Raw genomic sequence first — 11,385 nt, 5'->3', positions numbered from 1 at the left:
TATTACCTGTTGAAAATCAAATATTTTTCTAGGTACTTATATCTCGACGGATATGTGTTTAATCTATATCCGTTGAATTGCTTTAATCATAGCCGTTAATTCTACAACTTATCCGTCGAATTTACTTATAGTATGTATGTATATGTCGATGGATAATCTTTAGAATTTCTACAGTTATTTCATTCTTTAGAATTTTTACAGTTATTTCATTTTTAAACGGCTATTTTTGGCAATTTTTATTGGGTACTTTATTGTACTTTTTAACTTTTACTTGTTTATTTCTGAGAATGTATAAAAGCCCCCTTTCATTTTTCATTTTACTTTTATCTTTCTCAAAGCAATTTTACTCTCTTCATCTCCAAAAACCCTCTTTCTCTGTAACTGCTCTCAATCACAACAATGGCACTCGTAGTCAAGATCATGTCTCAGTCTGGATTTGTCTATGAGAAGAACAACTTTGTGGCTCTGGTGGACAAGAACATTGCTGCTTCTGAGGACTACCACAAGATGATGGACTTCATTCGCAGCTGCAAACTAAGCCATGCTATGCTTGAGTCTCCAGTAATTTACTGTGAAGTTGTGGAGCAGATATGGACCACTGTTGTGTACAACTCCAAAGATAAAACCATTTCCTTCTCTCTGAAAGTTAATGATTACTGTATTAATTGTGATAAAATACAAGCATGCTTCCACTTGCCTGAAAATAACACTAATGTTCCACACACGGACACAGATGTGAGCACCATGCTTGTGTCTATAGGTTATTCTCTCAATCCTACCAAGCTAGGTGAGGTTAGGATAATGGGCCTTAGAAAAGAGTGGAGCTTTCTCTATGATTCCTTTATAAAAGCATTTTCTGGTAAAATTAGCAACTTTGATGCAGTTACTTACTCCATGGTTAATATGCTTTACATGCTTTTGAATGACAAGTACTTCAATTTTAGTAACTATGTCATGATAGAATTAGGGTACAAATTAGGAGATATTAAGAAAAGTTCCAAGAATATATACTATGATAGGTTTCTTATGATGCTAGCAAACCATGTTTCTAAGGACCTCTTGATTGAGAACCTAACAAATAAGCTTGATTGTTGGGTCCAAGAAAAGAGGGTACTTGCTAATTTGAACAGGAATAATCTTCACAATAAAGTGACTCTCAACTATCTGCCAATCATGGAGGTACCTCAGGTAAGTGAGGTAACTGTTTTTGTCACTACTCTTTCCCAACCTCCTGTTTCTTTGCAAACAACTGTGGCTATGGCATCTGTGACTGTGACCAAACAGATGCCTACCCAAGCCACAAGTCCTAAAATTTCAAAATCAAATCAAAGAAACCCCACTCTAGTTCCTCTCAAAAGAAACTAGTTTTAAAAACTACTACAACACAAGAGGTGAGTGTGAAGGGTGGTAAGAAAGGTGAGGGACAGGGTGATCATCAAAGAAACCTTAAGGATAAGGTGGGTGAGGTTAGTGAATCCCAGCCTAGCTACATCATAGTCTCCCAATAGGCTGTGGTGATTAATAAGGAAAGTAGCACATTGCTAGCTTCATCCTCCCAAAAGGATGTAAATATTGAAAATAGCTCTCCTCCTAGAGCACAGAAAAAAGGGGTAGGGACACTACAGACCAAACTCAAACCTATATCAGAAAGAAGAAGTTAAAACCTTTGGGGGAGTCACAAGGTACACACAGTGCTAACTGCAGTCAAAGACTCAGTTATTGCACCATCTCAAACTCAAGTTGATGTGGCTCTAATAAATGTTGAGTCATAGCCAAAATCTCTCACAATTGAAACACCTCAAACACATAATTCTCCCACAAACTCACTGGATGTGGATATGATAAACACATCAATTCCTGATTCTCCATCTTTGAAATTCATGGAGGAGCCAAAATCTAAAGCAAGTGAGCATCATCTTATTGATGATTTGTTGGCTCACTTGCCCTTTCTTTCTGGAACTACTGAGAAACCTGTGCATAATCTCAAATCAATCACCACAGAATCAACAGTAGTTTCAACTCCTAACTCTTTCATTTCTACTCTCTCGGCGGATATTCCTCATCCTTCGACAAGTGATTGTCTCTCGACGAATAAGCTTCACATCAATTATCCGTCGATATTCACAACTGCTATTTCGACGAATGTCTTTCATCCGTTGGAAGTCTCTAAACAACTTGAAATTTTCAACATAGTGACCAGTGTAGACGACTTAGTAGTTGTTCAATCACTCTTAGGATTGAGGGAAGGGAGTGACTTGAGTGAGAGGCTGAGTTGCTCTCAGGCAAAAGGAGAGGAAAAGAGTGAACATATGCATGTTATTTCTTCCAGCATGGAAAAAGTTATTGAGAGGAGTCCCACCTTAGATGGTGAAGGTGAGGGTGTGAGGGTTGGAAGCCAAGATATTGGATATCAATGATGCAGAAATAGAGCAACTATTTCAGCAAGAATATCAAGTTGTTCTAGATTTTGTCTCTTTTGATGCTGAGGCATTTACTCATCCTGTTCCAGCATATCAGATTCTAAATGAACAGGGCAATGAGGATGCTAAAAAGACTCTCAATTTGGTACACACTACAGCCTCCATGTAGAGGGCAAAGGATGCAATCAACTCTCTTCCACCCACAGCTGGTAATGATCTTGAGTTAGATTCTGGTGGCTCTTTTGGGGATGATTCTAATGAAGAGGATGCTGATGAAACTGGCATGAACATAGGGGGAGATGCAGGACCTAGCTCAACCACAAGCACTCCAGCCTGGATGTTCACCAAGGATTGTAATGATCATCATTTTAAATCCACACTATTCAAGCTTATCAATCAAACTCAATCAGCTATCCAAGCCACCATTGATGCAAATACCAAATGTCTTCTACAAGCCCATCTTGAATCACTGCAACTGCAAAAAATTAAATCTCTGAAACAAATTCAAGATGTGGATGAAATAAAGCTCATCATTGAGCAAGTCAAAAAGTACATCAATGACGGAATAGAGTACAAACTTCCTGAGTCAACTATGAAAGACATTCACCAGAGAATCAGGAAGGACTTTAAATTGAGTAACAAAATTAAAACATTGGATTCTAGGCTGACAACAGTGGAGAATTCAATTACCAAGGTGCTACTCAATCAAGTACATCAGACACTCCTTCTTCAAAATTGGTGGCTGCTCAAACTCTAACTCCTTCCATACTTGATGATAACAAAAAGGGGGATAAGGATGTGCATGTTCAAGTTAACAAGGTAATAGTTCTAGTCATTACCTTCTCTAAGCCACCAATATTGGACAACATTGACTTAATCAACATAGCAGTAGCTGAACTCAAGCTGAAAGAACAAATGAAGAAGCTTGATGAAAGAATTGAGAAGGAATTTGGTCCAATTTCCAGTAAGGACAAATCTGTGAAACACTCCACTCAATTGAGACCAATTCCAATAGATGAAATGAAGTTGGGAAACATGGAAATAGGTCAAACCTCATCCAAAAGACATCAACATGCCATTGTGATTTTGAAGGCTAAGAAACACTCATCAAAACACTCAAACAAAAATCCAACGGACCTAGTCTATGTAACACCTAAACCTGATGAAAAGAAGCTGTTAAGTCACTCAATTGCAAATCACAAAGATCCAAGATATTTGGTTTTAAAGAAAAAGGTAGCAAAGATCTACAAGCATGGCAAACTGATTTGTGTGATGGCTGGACATCCTCAATTTGGAAAATCCAAGAGAGAAGAGAAATTGAGGCTCAAGTCTCAGAAAAGGCAGGCTGCCTTAGAAGCCAAGAAACAAGCTGAAAAGCCTGCTAACAAGTCAGAAACTGAGAAGCCTGCCACCTGAAACTGAAAAGTATGAGGAACCAAAGCAAAAATCAGGAAAATGATATAGAAAGGAAAGAGGCAAAAGGAAGCTCGTGTTTAAAGAAGAAAACGAAGAACCAAAGCCAACTCATTCTACTACCACAAATCAACCAACTATGCCCGTAATGGAGCAAGATGAAATCAAGGTCCATCCTGGTGTGAACTTTCATGGTGAGCCAATCATTCCCAAGGATGAACCAATAGACTGGAAAATCCTACCTATTCCTGAGCTAAACATCCCAATTCCAACCACTTCAAAGAGAAGAAAGAATACAGCAAGAAAGCCAGTCAAGTCTGTCTCATTCCAATCCAAACCTAAACCAATAGTCAACAAAGGAGATCAACTCTTTATCTATGACATAAAGGAATTTTCAGACATTAATCTCTACTTGGATGAGCTAGATGAAGTGAGAGAAATAGATGCCCACAACAGACTTCCAGAAAGATTAATGTTCAGGTACAGGGGTGGAAAGGAGATCATTTGGCCTCTTCATAGGATTCTCAATAAAGGCTACTGTGCTGTGATTAAGATATTATATGCAATCAAGAAAAACTTTGGATTCATCATGGTGGTCAAAACAGAGATACTTAACAAAGTTCAACAAATACAAAGAAGCTGGAGAGACTCAGGTGCACTACGAAGAATCTTAACTATTCCTTATACTGGAAGTAGAGTGCACTTGAGGCCATACTGGTTGATGGAGTTCAAGGATGAAAGAAATACCATAAGATTTTTTAGACTAGAGGAACCAGCTAAAAATATCAAGAAATGAGACTCTCAAGGAAATGCAAGAGATGTCGGATCTATCTAATGAAGATGAATTTGAGTTTAACAGACAACTCCAACACCAAATAGAAGAGAACAATGAGAAGCTGGGAAAGAAGATTAGACACTCAAGGAAAAAGAATTAATTTGCTCAGTCTAGAGGAGATCCTTGAACAAGGCTTGTGAGATTTCTGTGAACTTTCTTCTATTAATTTTCAATAAAATTTGCAACACTTATCATTTTTATCTACTATTAAATGATCATTTTGTATAAGGTGTTTTGTTATCATCAAGTCCTCCTAAATTTATGCCTACAATTCTAGTAGACATAAATTGGGGGAGATTGTCAGGAATATGTTGTTGGTTTGATGATATTTCACCAAAACACCTTAGTAGATTTAATTAAGTGTGTTTGTAACTTTCTACGGATAATCTTACTTTGTCATCCATTGATAGAGTGGTTTATGTTTAAATAAGTCTTTGTAGCACATTCCTGTGTACTGTAATGTCTTATAGAATTAGAGGTTGTAGGATATTCTAAGTCATGTTGACTACAAGAATGATATGCAAAATAGGTTGGCTAATTATAAATATTAGATGCCTTGTAATTTTGCATAAATGAAATTGTGTCAACTGCTATGAAAATACTTTCAACGGATGTTTCTAAAAGGCTTCGACGGATGATCCAAGTCACTCTCAACGGATTATCCAATAGAGGATCAACGGATAATCTACAAAGTCTCGATGGATAACAAATTCAAATAGGAGTTGATAGTGACTTGAGAGTCACATGGGTTGATTGTATACAAAAGGAATGTGGCAGCCTATTAGCAAGATTTTGAGAACAAAGAAGCAATTCCATTTCCATGCTTACTTGAATAAATGCAAAGATGCTAGATAGAGAAATAAAGTAAGATGTGATTAGACGTAGACATTTTTGTTTTATATATTTGTCTTTTCTTCATGTAACTTGGTCATATATAAACCAAGAGTGGCAAGTAGATAATCATCAATTGAAAGAACTGAGAAATAGAAGAAGGAAAAATCTGTTAAGAATTTCTCTGTTCTTACTTTGTAATTTTACTTGTAAGCAGCTTTGTGCATTCTTGCATCACAGAGTTCTCAATCAATACATATCTCTAGTGGAAAGTTCAATCCACCAGAAATTTTTTAAATCTTTGCATTTAATTACTCTGTGTTTTGAATACATTTATATTTCATTCCGCACACTTGCATATTCAAACACTGATATACTTTGGTAAAGAATTTTCCTAATTTTCAAAAAGGAACCAAGAATTACTTTCAACCCCCTTCTGTAATTCTATTATTAGATTGTTTGGGAATAACACATTAGAAATTAGATTGGTAATTTTTCTCCATTTGTATTTGTTCTTGATCTTTGGAAATACTTGAGCTCTCCTTTTTGCTCTTTCATGTAACATCTTCATATATGTACTCCTCCATCTATTTCTCTCAGATCTTTTAAGCATATTCTTGTATACTTGATCTGCTTTGTCAACAGCAATTCTGATTTTTCCTTTCTGGTGCCCTTTCTTCTCTGTCAAAAACCATTTCTTCTTCCTTGAAGTTTTCAGCATTAACAACTTCAACATAAGCAGAGAGAATCTGTAAATCCATCCGAAATAGAATTTCTTCTTCTTCAGTTTTCACAGAATCAGGAATCACCATCACTCTGTTAGTGTCAGGAAAAGAATCAGAACTTGTAACTTTGTCATCAGGAATTGAACTAGGAGTAATAAGAGCAACTTCTATATCAGATCCATGTGATCTATCCTTAGAGACTTGAGTTGACTGTGTATTTTAAATTTGAATTCCAGTTCCAGTTTGAACTTTCACAGCATCAGAGTTTTCTTCTCTTGTTTATCACCATCATCATCAGAATTGGTATTTCTCCTCAAAACCGATTCTGGTTGACATTTGTCTTTGGTACTATCTCCCCCTTTTTGGCATCTAGACTTTGTAAAGGAGAGATAATAGCATCCAGCTTGGAATTTGTGGCATTATGACAAGCTTCCAAAGTTGTCAGCTTCTCGAACATGAGATCTTGCTTTGCTTCAATGCTAAACAACCTTTTTATCAAGCCATTGTGTTTTGTTGTACCTTTGATAGTCACAGAAAGATCAGCAATCTCTTCTCTAAGATCAACATTATCTTGCTTGAGTGCAGAGATAGAAGAATGCAGTCCTTTGACTAACACTGTTGTGGACTTGATAGATGCTTTCATATTAGAATTTGAAACCAATTTAACAACATGATCAACTAAAGTCTGAGCAGATTCCATAGAGATCTTCTCACTGGGTAATCTCCAAGAATGATTCCATTTTTTAGCCCTATAAGGATGAAGAATAGGAGCATGACCATATGATGAACCAAAATTAAACAATTTAGATGCTTCAATACCAGCTTTCAGAGCAGCATCATCAGGATTATCATCATCAGAGTCATAAGAATCATCATGATCATCAAAGGATTTCTCGGGAATATCAGAATCGGCATCAGGAACTATGCCTTTGAGTTTTAAATCAGGATTTTACTGAGAAGGCTTAGTTACCTGTGTAGATCTTGTAAGAAAAGAACCATGAGTACCTAAATCTCTCTGTTCTTTTAAAGTGATCTTATCACTTCTCACACCACTCATCTCATGACTTTTAATAGTTAGAGCTTCCGCACAAGGATTAACTAAATCCTGACACTCAACTACCTCTCCTTTTGCCAGATAAGGATCCTGCCTCTCTTTAATTCTGTTTTGTGCTAAATCTTTTCTCTCATTCTCATATGAAAAGCTCAGAGAAGTTTGTCCTACAGAAATAAGGGATGGATGAGAAGAGTTGTCTGTGATCATATGACTAGAGGTATTCCTTTGTAAAGGTCTAATCATAGTCATGTCATCAGATAAAATAGAGCGTAAAGGATTTGTACCTTGAGTAGTATAAACCATTGGTATAGCCTTGAGTGGTTGTACCAAGATGGCGTCAATCTTATCTTGAGAAGTGATCAGTAAATCTGGATCTGTAGAATCAGGAACAGCTGCATCACGAATTGTCTTTGTGTCAAGAATATGTTGTTTGTCAGGAATTGACCCCATATCAGGATTTGATACGAAGTCTGCAACAGTACTTTGAACTGTTGGTTCTTGTATGACTTGAGGTGTAGAAGCTTCTTCAATCCTTTGAACTGAAGGTTCTTGTGTTCTTCCCTCAAAGATAGGATCATTGATAACAGCATCCAATCGAGCAATGTGCTTTTGATGAGCTTCCCTGTCTTGTACTGTCTTCAGAATAGTATCAACCACAGAAATATGACTTCCCTGAGCAATGTCAGGAATAGTCAGATGTGATGTTATGCTTGGACCTACACTTTGAGCAGGTGGTTCTTGTGTAGCTGGGGGCATTAACTGGTGCATCTTCACTTTGAGAAGATGGTCCTTATGTATTGTACCTCTTCTGTGGTGATTGAAGTTTGGTCTTTTTACTTTGATAAACTGTGAAAGTCTGTACTTTTTTCTTGATAGACTTCTGCAGACCAACTTCCTTAGCAATTTCAACTATCTTGGCTATTTGAGATTCAGTAATTGTCTGATCATGAATTGTCACTTTTTTGTCAGGAATTGCTTGAGACCTGTCAGGATTTGACAATAACTCGTCAGGATGCGTGGATTCCTGATCCAGATCAATATCAGCCAACACTGTAAGACCATCTGATTTCTTATGGACCTTTTCTGCTGCCTTCATTAGTCTCCTTTTCTTAGGCTTGGTAGCTGCAATTGAACTTCGGTCTTCTTTTGCATTAATACCAGTAACCTCCACTGGTCTAGTAGGCTTCTTGAATATAATTGGATCATCACTGTCACTCTCAGTGTCTGATGATTCATCAACTAGCTTATCATCAACTTTAATTTTCCTTCTCTTCCTTACTACATTCGCCTTGATTTTTGTTACTGATGAAACACTTTTCTTCCTTGCTCCACCTTTTTGCTCCAAAGATTTAGGTGAATGTGAAAAAACCTTTAGACCTGATTGTCTCTGAGACACATCAGTCTTAGCTATTGTCTTTGATTTTGCAACTAATTCCTTTTGAGAAGAACCAGAGGTGATAGAGTGTTTCGATTTAATGGAAGAAAAATAGACACTTTGGTCAGGAATAGGGTTGGATGTGCCAAGTTCCACAGTGTCAGGATTTGGAAAATTGTACTTGTTAGGCATTTTATTAGAAAAAAACACCCACAATTCTCGTGGTAAAACTGTTCCTCTCCTGAAAGTATCTTTCCTTTTTTCTAAATCAGTCAGAGATTTAAAATTGATTTGAAAGATCATCATTAATTCATATTTTTTAAAACTTTCACCAGGTAAAAGTTATGTAAAAATCAATTGTAAAACCCTAGTGTAACCAACACCACCAGCTTTATCACTAAATCGAGCTATCAGGAAATGCATAATAGTATTACCATAATTAAAAGTATGACCATATATCAATGAGTCACCAATCAGTAGTGAAGATAATGGAAGGGCATCAAAGTTAGATACTTTATTCAGAAAGGCTCTGCTTATACAATCAAAGTAGAAATTCCATTCTTTTCTGAGCTTAGTTCTGACCATCTCCCTATGTTGTGTAAGACATGCATGTACTATAACAAGACAGAGTCAAATTGACAGCCCTAAATAAGTTGTATGATAATCTAAGTTTACATTTTGTATTGTATCACTTAAGTCTGTAAAAGTGTAAATAGATTAGACTGGAGTATTTTCCTGTAAACGGTCTCAAGCCTAAGAATAAACTCTGGAAGAAGATCATGAAGATCATGCCTCATAGAAAGTGTGAAGAAGCTTGGAGTTGAATAAATCTGTTTTAGGAAAAACATTCTAAGTCAAAAATCTACAAGTCACAGATTAAGTCTTATAGAGAAGTCATTCGAGAACTCCAGAATGACTTATCGAGAAGTCAAGGAAAGCTTATAGAGAAGTCTCAGAGATATCGACAAGTCATTTCTACACTAGAAAACTCAGAGATATCGATAAGTCAAAATGAAGACATGAAGATTGGAGACCTCGACAAGCTAAATTCTCTTATAGAGAACTCAGAGACCTCGATAAGTTAAAACAACTATAGAGTAATAAGAGATCTCGATAAGTCATTATACTTATCGAGAAGTCGAGTTCTCTATATGACAAACTGGAGATCTCGATATAAAACTCAAGGTACAAAATCTAGATTAGTTAAATATCCAAGATTATCAATCAACAAACAAATCAATCATTGATTTGAAAAGCCTACAAAAGGCATCTTGAAGAGTACAAGATCAAAGGCCAAGATTAACTGACAAAGTAAAGCCACAGACATGCACGATTTGCAAAGATACATTAAGCCAGAAATAGAAAGTTTTAGTTAACTTATAGTAGGGTTTAGTACATGCTATTGTATGCTATGTAAAACCTGTGTTTACTGTTCTAATAAATTAAACAATGAATTCTTTGTTTAGTTGTAACAATTAGATCTAAAAATTCTTGTAACTCTCTCAAGAAAGAAGCTGAGTTCTTTATCAACAAAGAACTCAGGAATTTAATATAAAATTAAGTGAGTTTTGAAAGATAGTGTGTTCATGTGCATGTTTTATTATTCATGTTAAAGCATAGTATCTCTACAAGTTATATTACTTTGTTCACCATTCATAAAGTTCAAAAAGCTGAAAAATAACCTAAAACACATTCACCCCCATATATTGTATTCATTACCTAACAAGTGGTATCAAAGCAAAATCTGAAAGTAAACAGATTAAAGATCTTGGAAGAATGAATACACAGAAGCTTAGCAGTATCAAAATTTCTACCTTTGACAGATCTAACTACACACTATGGAAAAAGAAAATGATGTTGTTCATCAGGATGGCCAATCCATTATACATTCAAATCCTCAAGAATGGGCCTTTCACCCCTATGGTAAGAGTTGAGGAATCTACAGATGGAGACATGGTCATTCCATCACATTATGCTCCTAAAGATCGTTCAGAATATACTGAACCTGAAAAAGAAAAAGTCTCTCTGGATAGTGGCTTGCAGCTGATCTTGATTGGGTCACTTGACAATGTAATGTACAATAACATTGTCAACTGTGACACAGACAAACAGATCTGGGAGAAGATAGAGATCTTATGTGAAGGGAAAGAGAAAGTTAGGTCAAACCAAAGGAGGATTCTGGTTTCTCAGTATGAGGGGTTTATGACTAAACCAAAAAAAGGAATTACTGAAGTCTTTGAAAGGTTCAATAAATTGATAAATGACTTGCAGCTACATGATAAATATTATGAAGCTGAGGAGGTTAACCTAAAGTTCCTGCTATCTCTTCCTAGCCATCTTGAAAAGAAAATATCAGCTATTAGAGAAGGAAGAGATTTAAGAAGAATGACTTTGGAAGTTCTATATGAAATCTTGAAAACTTATGAACTTGAAATGCTGCAAAGAAAGTCATTGAAAGCACACCATGGTCATGTTGTTGATGGTTCAAGTGCTTTGATTATAAATGACAGAGAAGAAAGTGAAGATGAGAAAGATGATCAAGTTCCAGTTGTTCAAGCTATGGAACAAAAGAACAAAGGACCTCAGAAGCAAGTTGTATTGGAGCTGGAGGAAGATGAATATTACACCCTGGATGAGCTAGATGAAATGGATCAATCCATGGCTTACTTGGCTAGGAAATTTTCTAACATAAGAGTCAAGAAGCCAAGATTTTTCAAAAGCAAGGGACAATC

Source organism: Apium graveolens, chromosome 9, assembly GCF_009905375.1.
Source record: "Apium graveolens cultivar Ventura chromosome 9, ASM990537v1, whole genome shotgun sequence".
NCBI lineage: Eukaryota > Viridiplantae > Streptophyta > Magnoliopsida > Apiales > Apiaceae > Apium > Apium graveolens.
Note: the sequence above shows the minus strand (reverse complement) of the source record.